Consider the following 12,225-nt stretch of genomic DNA (forward strand, 5'->3'; position numbering starts at 1 on the left):
TGCCGGGCTCTGCCAGAGAGAGATACAGAGTGTTGCCCCATTACGAAGCAATGCTTTAGCAGAGCGCGAATGTCTGTGTGGCAGCGAATGCAGTTCCAAGGGACAGTGAAAACCAGCTAGAGCTTTCAGTGCTGGCAGCTGTCCTGTGGGCGCAATCTCTGGACGTTTCCAATTTCACTGCCGGGCTCTGCCAGAGAGAGATACAGAGTGTTGCCCCATTAGGAAGCAAAGCTTTAGCAGAGCGCGAATGTCTGTGTGGCAGCGAATGCAGTTCCAGGGGACAGTGAAAACCAGCCACAGCTTTCAGTGCTGGCAGCTTTCCTGTGGGCGCAATCTCTGGACGTTTCCCATTTCACTGCCAGGCACTGGGAGAAAGTCATACAGAGTGTTGCCCCATTACGAAGCAAAGCTTTAGCAGAGCGCGAATGTCTGTGTGGCAGCGAATGCAGTTCCAGGGGACAGTGAAAACCAGCTACATCTTTCAGTGCTGGCAGCTTTCCTGTGGGCACAATCTCTGGACGTTTCCAATTTCACTGCCAGGCACTGGGAGAAAGTCATACAGAGTGTTGCCCCATTACGAAGCAATGCTTTAGCAGAGCGCGAATGTCTGTGTGGCAGCGAATGCAGTTCCAAGGGACAGTGAAAACCAGCTACAGCTTTCAGTGCTGGCAGCTTTCCTGTGGGCGCAATCTCTGGACGTTTCAATTTCACTGCCGGGCTCTGCCAGAGAGAGATACAGAGTGTTGCCCCATTACGAAGCAATGCTTTAGCAGAGCGCGAATGTCTGTGTGGCAGCGAATGCAGTTCCAAGGGACAGTGAAAACCAGCTAGAGCTTTCAGTGCTGGCAGCTGTCCTGTGGGCGCAATCTCTGGACGTTTCCAATTTCACTGCCGGGCTCTGCCAGAGAGAGATACAGAGTGTTGCCCCATTACGAAGCAATGCTTTAGCAGAGCGCGAATGTCTGTGTGGCAGCGAATGCAGTTCCAAGGGACAGTGAAAACCAGCTACAGCTTTCAGTGCTGGCAGCTTTCCTGTGGGCAGAATCTCTGGACGTTTCCAATTTCACTGCCGGGCACTGGGAGAAAGTCATACAGAGTGTTGCCCCATTAGGAAGCAAAGCTTTAGCAGAGCGCGAATGTCTGTGTGGCAGCGAATGCAGTTCCAAGGGACAGTGAAAACCAGCTAGAGCTTTCAGTGCTGGCAGCTTTCCTGTGGGCGCAATCTCTGGACGTTTCCAATTTCACTGCCGGGCTCTGCCAGAGAGAGATACAGAGTGTTGCCCCATTACGAAGCAAAGCTTTAGCAGAGCGCGAATGTCTGTGTGGCAGCGAATGCAGTTCCAGGGGACAGTGAAAACCAGCTACATCTTTCAGTGCTGGCAGCTTTCCTGTGGGCGCAATCTCTGGACGTTTCCAATTTCACTGCCAGGCACTGGGAGAAAGTCATACAGAGTGTTGCCCCATTACGAAGCAATGCTTTAGCGGAGCGCGAATGTCTGTGTGGCAGCGAATGCAGTTCCAAGGGACAGTGAAAACCAGCTACAGCTTTCAGTGCTGGCAGCTTTCCTGTGGGCGCAATCTCTGGACGTTTCCAATTTCACTGCCGGGCTCTGCCAGAGAGAGATACAGAGTGTTGCCCCATTAGGAAGCAATGCTTTAGCAGAGCGCGAATGTCTGTGTGGCAGCGAATGCAGTTCCAAGGGACAGTGAAAACCAGCTACAGCTTTCAGTGCTGGCAGCTTTCCTGTGGGCGCAATCTCTGGACGTTTCCAATTTCACTGCCGGGCTCTGCCAGAGAGAGATACAGAGTGTTGCCCCATTACGAAGCAATGCTTTAGCAGAGCGCGAATGTCTGTGTGGCAGCGAATGCAGTTCCAAGGGACAGTGAAAACCAGCTACAGCTTTCAGTGCTGGCAGCTTTCCTGTGGGCGCAATCTCTGGACGTTTCCAATTTCACTGCCGGGCTCTGCCAGAGAGAGATACAGAGTGTTGCCCCATTACGAAGCAATGCTTTAGCAGAGCGCGAATGTCTGTGTGGCAGCGAATGCAGTTCCAGGGGACAGTGAAAACCAGCTACATCTTTCAGTGCTGGCAGCTTTCCTGTGGGCGCAATCTCTGGACGTTTCCAATTTCACTGCCAGGCACTGGGAGAAAGTCATACAGAGTGTTGCCCCATTACGAAGCAATGCTTTAGCGGAGCGCGAATGTCTGTGTGGCAGCGAATACAGTTCCAAGGGACAGTGAAAACCAGCTACAGCTTTCAGTGCTGGCAGCTTTCCTGTGGGCACAATCTCTGGACGTTTCCAATTTCACTACCGGGCACTGGGAGAAAGTCATACAGAGTGTTGCCCCATTAGGAAGCAATGCTTTAGCAGAGCACAAATGTCTGTGTGGCAGCGAATGCAGTTCCAAGGGACAGTGAAAACCAGCTACAGCTTTCAGTGCTGGCAGCTTTCCTGTGGGCGCAATCTCTGGACGTTTCCAATTTCACTGCCGGGCTCTGCCAGAGAGAGATACAGAGTGTTGCCCCATTAGGAAGCAATGCTTTAGCAGAGCGCGAATGTCTGTGTGGCAGCGAATGCAGTTCCAAGGGACAGTGAAAACCAGCTACAGCTTTCAGTGCTGGCAGCTTTCCTGTGGGCGCAATCTCTGGACGTTTCCAATTTCACTGCCGGGCTCTGCCAGAGAGAGATACAGAGTGTTGCCCCATTACGAAGCAATGCTTTAGCAGAGCGCGAATGTCTGTGTGGCAGCGAATGCAGTTCCAAGGGACAGTGAAAACCAGCTACAGCTTTCAGTGCTGGCAGCTTTCCTGTGGGCGCAATCTCTGGACGTTTCCAATTTCACTGCCGGGCTCTGCGACAGAGAGATACAGACTGTTGCCCCATTACGAAGCAATGCTTTAGCAGAGCGCGAATGTCTGTGTGGCAGCGAATGCAGTTCCAAGGGACAGTGAAAACCAGCTACAGCTTTCAGTGCTGGCAGCTTTCCTGTGGGCACAATCTCTGGACGTTTCCAATTTCACTGCCGGGCACTGGGAGAAAGTCATACAGAATCTTGCCCCATTAGGAAGCAAAGCTTTAGCAGAGCGCGAATGTCTGTGTGGCAGCGAATGCAGTTCCAAGGGACAGTGAAAACCAGCTAGAGCTTTCAGTGCTGGCAGCTTTCCTGTGGGCGCAATCTCTGGACGTTTCCAATTTCACTGCCGGGCTCTGCCAGAGAGAGATACAGAGTGTTGCCCCATTACGAAGCAAAGCTTTAGCAGAGCGCGAATGTCTGTGTGGCAGCGAATGCAGTTCCAGGGGACAGTGAAAACCAGCTACATCTTTCAGTGCTGGCAGCTTTCCTGTGGGCGCAATCTCTGGACGTTTCCAATTTCACTGCCAGGCACTGGGAGAAAGTCATACAGAGTGTTGCCCCATTACGAAGCAATGCTTTAGCGGAGCGCGAATGTCTGTGTGGCAGCGAATGCAGTTCCAAGGGACAGTGAAAACCAGCTACAGCTTTCAGTGCTGGCAGCTTTCCTGTGGGCGCAATCTCTGGACGTTTCCAATTTCACTGCCGGGCTCTGCCAGAGAGAGATACAGAGTGTTGCCCCATTACGAAGCAAAGCTTTAGCAGAGCGCGAATGTCTGTGTGGCAGCGAATGCAGTTCCAAGGGACAGTGAAAACCAGCTACAGCTTTCAGTGCTGGCAGCTTTCCTGTGGGCGCAATCTCTGGACGTTTCCAATTTCACTGCCAGGCACTGGGAGAAAGTCATACAGAGTGTTGCCCCATTACGAAGCAATGCTTTAGCAGAGCGCGAATGTCTGTGTGGCAGCGAATGCAGTTCCAAGGGACAGTGAAAACCAGCTACAGCTTTCAGTGCTGGCAGCTGTCCTGTGGGCGCAATCTCTGGACGTTTCCAATTTCACTGCCGGTCTCTGCCACAGAGAGATACAGAGTGTTGCCCCATTAGGAAGCAAAGCTTTAGCAGAGCGCGAATGTCTGTGTGGCAGCGAATGCAGTTCCAAGGGACAGTGAAAACCAGCTACAGCTTTCACTGCTGGCAGCTTCCCTGTGGGCGCAATCTCTGGACGTTTCCAATTTGGCAGCCGGGCTCTGCCAGAGAGAGATACAGAGTGTTGCCCCATTACGAAGCAATGCTTTAGCAGAGCGCGAATGTCTGTGTGGCAGCGAATGCAGTTCCAAGGGACAGTGAAAACCAGCTACAGCTTTCAGTGCTGGCAGCTTTCCTGTGGGCGCAATCTCTGGACGTTTCCAATTTCACTGCCGGGCTCTGCGACAGAGAGATACAGACTGTTGCCCCATTACGAAGCAATGCTTTAGCAGAGCGCGAATGTCTGTGTGGCAGCGAATGCAGTTCCAAGGGACAGTGAAAACCAGCTACAGCTTTCAGTGCTGGCAGCTTTCCTGTGGGCACAATCTCTGGACGTTTCCAATTTCACTGCCGGGCACTGGGAGAAAGTCATACAGAATCTTGCCCCATTACGAAGCAAAGCTTTAGCAGAGCGCGAATGTCTGTGTGGCAGCGAATGCAGTTCCAAGGGACAGTGAAAACCAGCTAGAGCTTTCAGTGCTGGCAGCTTTCCTGTGGGCGCAATCTCTGGACGTTTCCAATTTCACTGCCGGGCTCTGCCAGAGAGAGATACAGAGTGTTGCCCCATTACGAAGCAATGCTTTAGCAGAGCGCGAATGTCTGTGTGGCAGCGAATGCAGTTCCAAGGGACAGTGAAAACCAGCTACAGCTTTCAGTGCTGGCAGCTTTCCTGTGGGCGCAATCTCTGGACGTTTCCAATTTCACTGCCGGGCTCTGCCAGAGAGAGATACAGAGTGTTGCCCCATTAGGAAGCAATGCTTTAGCAGAGCGCGAATGTCTGTGTGGCAGCGAATGCAGTTCCAAGGGACAGTGAAAACCAGCTACAGCTTTCAGTGCTGGCAGCTTTCCTGTGGGCAGAATCTCTGGACGTTTCCAATTTCACTGCCGGGCACTGGGAGAAAGTCATACAGAGTGCTGCACCATTAGGAAGCAAAGCTTTAGCAGAGCGCGAATGTCTGTGTGGCAGCGAATGCAGTTCCAAGGGACAGTGAAAACCAGCTAGAGCTTTCAGTGCTGGCAGCTTTCCTGTGGGCGCAATATCTGGACGTTTCCAATTTCACTGCCGGGCTCTGCCAGAGAGAGATACAGAGTGTTGCCCCATTACGAAGCAAAGCTTTAGCAGAGCGCGAATGTCTGTGTGGCAGCGAATGCAGTTCCAGGGGACAGTGAAAACCAGCTACATCTTTCAGTGCTGGCAGCTTTCCTGTGGGCGCAATCTCTGGACGTTTCCAATTTCACTGCCAGGCACTGGGAGAAAGTCATACAGAGTGTTGCCCCATTACGAAGCAATGCTTTAGCAGAGCGCGAATGTCTGTGTGGCAGCGAATGCAGTTCCAAGGGACAGTGAAAACCAGCTACAGCTTTCAGTGCTGGCAGCTGTCCTGTGGGCGCAATCTCTGGACGTTTCCAATTTCATTGCCGGTCTCTGCCACAGAGAGATACAGAGTGTTGCCCCATTAGGAAGCAAAGCTTTAGCAGAGCGCGAATGTCTGTGTGGCAGCGAATGCAGTTCCAAGGGACAGTGAAAACCAGCTACAGCTTTCACTGCTGGCAGCTTCCCTGTGGGCGCAATCTCTGGACGTTTCCAATTTGGCAGCCGGGCTCTGCCAGAGAGAGATACAGAGTGTTGCCCCATTACGAAGCAATGCTTTAGCAGAGCGCGAATGTCTGTGTGGCAGCGAATGCAGTTCCAAGGGACAGTGAAAACCAGCTACAGCTTTCAGTGCTGGCAGCTTTCCTGTGGGCGCAATCTCTGGACGTTTCCAATTTCACTGCCGGGCTCTGCGACAGAGAGATACAGACTGTTGCCCCATTACGAAGCAATGCTTTAGCAGAGCGCGAATGTCTGTGTGGCAGCGAATGCAGTTCCAAGGGACAGTGAAAACCAGCTACAGCTTTCAGTGCTGGCAGCTTTCCTGTGGGCACAATCTCTGGACGTTTCCAATTTCACTGCCGGGCACTGGGAGAAAGTCATACAGAATCTTGCCCCATTAGGAAGCAAAGCTTTAGCAGAGCGCGAATGTCTGTGTGGCAGCGAATGCAGTTCCAAGGGACAGTGAAAACCAGCTAGAGCTTTCAGTGCTGGCAGCTTTCCTGTGGGCGCAATCTCTGGACGTTTCCAATTTCACTGCCGGGCTCTGCCAGAGAGAGATACAGAGTGTTGCCCCATTACGAAGCAAAGCTTTAGCAGAGCGCGAATGTCTGTGTGGCAGCGAATGCAGTTCCAGGGGACAGTGAAAACCAGCTACATCTTTCAGTGCTGGCAGCTTTCCTGTGGGCGCAATCTCTGGACGTTTCCAATTTCACTGCCAGGCACTGGGAGAAAGTCATACAGAGTGTTGCCCCATTACGAAGCAATGCTTTAGCGGAGCGCGAATGTCTGTGTGGCAGCGAATGCAGTTCCAAGGGACAGTGAAAACCAGCTACAGCTTTCAGTGCTGGCAGCTTTCCTGTGGGCACAATCTCTGGACGTTTCCAATTTCACTACCGGGCACTGGGAGAAAGTCATACAGAGTGTTGCCCCATTAGGAAGCAATGCTTTAGCAGAGCGCGAATGTCTGTGTGGCAGCGAATGCAGTTCCAAGGGACAGTGAAAACCAGCTACAGCTTTCAGTGCTGGCAGCTTTCCTGTGGGCGCAATCTCTGGACGTTTCCAATTTCACTGCCGGGCTCTGCCAGAGAGAGATACAGAGTGTTGCCCCATTAGGAAGCAAAGCTTTAGCAGAGCGCGAATGTCTGTGTGGCAGCGAATGCAGTTCCAAGGGACAGTGAAAACCAGCTACAGCTTTCAGTGCTGGCAGCTTTCCTGTGGGCGCAATCTCTGGACGTTTCCAATTTCACTGCCAGGCACTGGGAGAAAGTCATACAGAGTGTTGCCCCATTACGAAGCAATGCTTTAGCAGAGCGCGAATGTCTGTGTGGCAGCGAATGCAGTTCCAAGGGACAGTGAAAACCAGCTACAGCTTTCAGTGCTGGCAGCTGTCCTGTGGGCGCAATCTCTGGACGTTTCCAATTTCACTGCCGGTCTCTGCCACAGAGAGATACAGAGTGTTGCCCCATTAGGAAGCAAAGCTTTAGCAGAGCGCGAATGTCTGTGTGGCAGCGAATGCAGTTCCAAGGGACAGTGAAAACCAGCTACAGCTTTCACTGCTGGCAGCTTCCCTGTGGGCGCAATCTCTGGACGTTTCCAATTTGGCAGCCGGGCTCTGCCAGAGAGAGATACAGAGTGTTGCCCCATTACGAAGCAATGCTTTAGCAGAGCGCGAATGTCTGTGTGGCAGCGAATGCAGTTCCAAGGGACAGTGAAAACCAGCTACAGCTTTCAGTGCTGGCAGCTTTCCTGTGGGCGCAATCTCTGGACGTTTCCAATTTCACTGCCGGGCTCTGCGACAGAGAGATACAGACTGTTGCCCCATTACGAAGCAATGCTTTAGCAGAGCGCGAATGTCTGTGTGGCAGCGAATGCAGTTCCAAGGGACAGTGAAAACCAGCTACAGCTTTCAGTGCTGGCAGCTTTCCTGTGGGCACAATCTCTGGACGTTTCCAATTTCACTGCCGGGCACTGGGAGAAAGTCATACAGAATCTTGCCCCATTACGAAGCAAAGCTTTAGCAGAGCGCGAATGTCTGTGTGGCAGCGAATGCAGTTCCAAGGGACAGTGAAAACCAGCTAGAGCTTTCAGTGCTGGCAGCTTTCCTGTGGGCGCAATCTCTGGACGTTTCCAATTTCACTGCCGGGCTCTGCCAGAGAGAGATACAGAGTGTTGCCCCATTACGAAGCAATGCTTTAGCAGAGCGCGAATGTCTGTGTGGCAGCGAATGCAGTTCCAAGGGACAGTGAAAACCAGCTACAGCTTTCAGTGCTGGCAGCTTTCCTGTGGGCGCAATCTCTGGACGTTTCCAATTTCACTGCCGGGCTCTGCCAGAGAGAGATACAGAGTGTTGCCCCATTAGGAAGCAATGCTTTAGCAGAGCGCGAATGTCTGTGTGGCAGCGAATGCAGTTCCAAGGGACAGTGAAAACCAGCTACAGCTTTCAGTGCTGGCAGCTTTCCTGTGGGCGCAATCTCTGGACGTTTCCAATTTCACTGCCGGGCTCTGCCAGAGAGAGATACAGAGTGTTGCCCCATTAGGAAGCAAAACTTTAGCAGAGCGCGAATGTCTGTGTGGCAGCGAATGCAGTTCCAAGGGACAGTGAAAACCAGCTACATCTTTCAGTGCTGGCAGCTTTCCTGTGGGCGCAATCTCTGGACGTTTCCAATTTCACTGCCAGGCACTGGGAGAAAGTCATACACAGTGTTGCCCCATTACGAAGCAATGCTTTAGCAGAGCGCGAATGTCTGTGTGGCAGCGAATGCAGTTCCAAGGGACATTGAAAACCAGCTACAGCTTTCAGTGCTGGCAGCTTTCCTGTGGGCGCAATCTCTGGACGTTTCCAATTTGGCAGCCGGGCTCTGCCAGAGAGAGATACAGAGTGTTGCCCCATTAGGAAGCAAAGCTTTAGCAGAGCGCGAATGTCTGTGTGGCAGCGAATGCAGTTCCAGGGGACAGTGAAAACCAGCCACAGCTTTCAGTGCTGGCAGCTTTCCTGTGGGCGCAATCTCTGGACGTTTCCCATTTCACTGCCAGGCACTGGGAGAAAGTCATACAGAGTGTTGCCCCATTACGAAGCAAAGCTTTAGCAGAGCGCGAATGTCTGTGTGGCAGCGAATGCAGTTCCAGGGGACAGTGAAAACCAGCTACATCTTTCAGTGCTGGCAGCTTTCCTGTGGGCGCAATCTCTGGACGTTTCCAATTTCACTGCCAGGCACTGGGAGAAAGTCATACAGAGTGTTGCCCCATTACGAAGCAATGCTTTAGCAGAGCGCGAATGTCTGTGTGGCAGCGAATGCAGTTCCAAGGGACAGTGAAAACCAGCTACAGCTTTCAGTGCTGGCAGCTTTCCTGTGGGCGCAATCTCTGGACGTTTCAATTTCACTGCCGGGCTCTGCCAGAGAGAGATACAGAGTGTTGCCCCATTACGAAGCAATGCTTTAGCAGAGCGCGAATGTCTGTGTGGCAGCGAATGCAGTTCCAAGGGACAGTGAAAACCAGCTAGAGCTTTCAGTGCTGGCAGCTGTCCTGTGGGCGCAATCTCTGGACGTTTCCAATTTCACTGCCGGGCTCTGCCAGAGAGAGATACAGAGTGTTGCCCCATTAGGAAGCAAAGCTTTAGCAGAGCGCGAATGTCTGTGTGGCAGCGAATGCAGTTCCAGGGGACAGTGAAAACCAGCCACAGCTTTCAGTGCTGGCAGCTTTCCTGTGGGCGCAATCTCTGGACGTTTCCCATTTCACTGCCAGGCACTGGGAGAAAGTCATACAGAGTGTTGCCCCATTACGAAGCAAAGCTTTAGCAGAGCGCGAATGTCTGTGTGGCAGCGAATGCAGTTCCAGGGGACAGTGAAAACCAGCTACATCTTTCAGTGCTGGCAGCTTTCCTGTGGGCACAATCTCTGGACGTTTCCAATTTCACTGCCAGGCACTGGGAGAAAGTCATACAGAGTGTTGCCCCATTACGAAGCAATGCTTTAGCAGAGCGCGAATGTCTGTGTGGCAGCGAATGCAGTTCCAAGGGACAGTGAAAACCAGCTACAGCTTTCAGTGCTGGCAGCTTTCCTGTGGGCGCAATCTCTGGACGTTTCAATTTCACTGCCGGGCTCTGCCAGAGAGAGATACAGAGTGTTGCCCCATTACGAAGCAATGCTTTAGCAGAGCGCGAATGTCTGTGTGGCAGCGAATGCAGTTCCAAGGGACAGTGAAAACCAGCTAGAGCTTTCAGTGCTGGCAGCTGTCCTGTGGGCGCAATCTCTGGACGTTTCCAATTTCACTGCCGGGCTCTGCCAGAGAGAGATACAGAGTGTTGCCCCATTACGAAGCAATGCTTTAGCAGAGCGCGAATGTCTGTGTGGCAGCGAATGCAGTTCCAAGGGACAGTGAAAACCAGCTACAGCTTTCAGTGCTGGCAGCTTTCCTGTGGGCAGAATCTCTGGACGTTTCCAATTTCACTGCCGGGCACTGGGAGAAAGTCATACAGAGTGTTGCCCCATTAGGAAGCAAAGCTTTAGCAGAGCGCGAATGTCTGTGTGGCAGCGAATGCAGTTCCAAGGGACAGTGAAAACCAGCTAGAGCTTTCAGTGCTGGCAGCTTTCCTGTGGGCGCAATCTCTGGACGTTTCCAATTTCACTGCCGGGCTCTGCCAGAGAGAGATACAGAGTGTTGCCCCATTACGAAGCAAAGCTTTAGCAGAGCGCGAATGTCTGTGTGGCAGCGAATGCAGTTCCAGGGGACAGTGAAAACCAGCTACATCTTTCAGTGCTGGCAGCTTTCCTGTGGGCGCAATCTCTGGACGTTTCCAATTTCACTGCCAGGCACTGGGAGAAAGTCATACAGAGTGTTGCCCCATTACGAAGCAATGCTTTAGCGGAGCGCGAATGTCTGTGTGGCAGCGAATGCAGTTCCAAGGGACAGTGAAAACCAGCTACAGCTTTCAGTGCTGGCAGCTTTCCTGTGGGCGCAATCTCTGGACGTTTCCAATTTCACTGCCGGGCTCTGCCAGAGAGAGATACAGAGTGTTGCCCCATTAGGAAGCAATGCTTTAGCAGAGCGCGAATGTCTGTGTGGCAGCGAATGCAGTTCCAAGGGACAGTGAAAACCAGCTACAGCTTTCAGTGCTGGCAGCTTTCCTGTGGGCGCAATCTCTGGACGTTTCCAATTTCACTGCCGGGCTCTGCCAGAGAGAGATACAGAGTGTTGCCCCATTACGAAGCAATGCTTTAGCAGAGCGCGAATGTCTGTGTGGCAGCGAATGCAGTTCCAAGGGACAGTGAAAACCAGCTACAGCTTTCAGTGCTGGCAGCTTTCCTGTGGGCGCAATCTCTGGACGTTTCCAATTTCACTGCCGGGCTCTGCCAGAGAGAGATACAGAGTGTTGCCCCATTACGAAGCAATGCTTTAGCAGAGCGCGAATGTCTGTGTGGCAGCGAATGCAGTTCCAGGGGACAGTGAAAACCAGCTACATCTTTCAGTGCTGGCAGCTTTCCTGTGGGCGCAATCTCTGGACGTTTCCAATTTCACTGCCAGGCACTGGGAGAAAGTCATACAGAGTGTTGCCCCATTACGAAGCAATGCTTTAGCGGAGCGCGAATGTCTGTGTGGCAGCGAATACAGTTCCAAGGGACAGTGAAAACCAGCTACAGCTTTCAGTGCTGGCAGCTTTCCTGTGGGCACAATCTCTGGACGTTTCCAATTTCACTACCGGGCACTGGGAGAAAGTCATACAGAGTGTTGCCCCATTAGGAAGCAATGCTTTAGCAGAGCACAAATGTCTGTGTGGCAGCGAATGCAGTTCCAAGGGACAGTGAAAACCAGCTACAGCTTTCAGTGCTGGCAGCTTTCCTGTGGGCGCAATCTCTGGACGTTTCCAATTTCACTGCCGGGCTCTGCCAGAGAGAGATACAGAGTGTTGCCCCATTAGGAAGCAATGCTTTAGCAGAGCGCGAATGTCTGTGTGGCAGCGAATGCAGTTCCAAGGGACAGTGAAAACCAGCTACAGCTTTCAGTGCTGGCAGCTTTCCTGTGGGCGCAATCTCTGGACGTTTCCAATTTCACTGCCGGGCTCTGCCAGAGAGAGATACAGAGTGTTGCCCCATTACGAAGCAATGCTTTAGCAGAGCGCGAATGTCTGTGTGGCAGCGAATGCAGTTCCAAGGGACAGTGAAAACCAGCTACAGCTTTCAGTGCTGGCAGCTTTCCTGTGGGCGCAATCTCTGGACGTTTCCAATTTCACTGCCGGGCTCTGCCAGAGAGAGATACAGAGTGTTGCCCCATTAGGAAGCAAAGCTTTAGCAGAGCGCGAATGTCTGTGTGGCAGCGAATGCAGTTCCAAGGGACAGTGAAAACCAGCTAGAGCTTTCAGTGCTGGCAGCTTTCCTGTGGGCGCAATCTCTGGACGTTTCCAATTTCACTGCCAGGCACTGGGAGAAAGTCATACAGAGTGTTGCCCCATTACGAAGCAATGCTTTAGCAGAGCGCGAATGTCTGTGTGCCAGCGAATGCAGTTCCAAGGGACAGTGAAAACCAGCTACAGCT

Source organism: Mycteria americana, unplaced genomic scaffold, assembly GCF_035582795.1.
Source record: "Mycteria americana isolate JAX WOST 10 ecotype Jacksonville Zoo and Gardens unplaced genomic scaffold, USCA_MyAme_1.0 Scaffold_52, whole genome shotgun sequence".
Lineage (NCBI taxonomy): Eukaryota > Metazoa > Chordata > Aves > Ciconiiformes > Ciconiidae > Mycteria > Mycteria americana.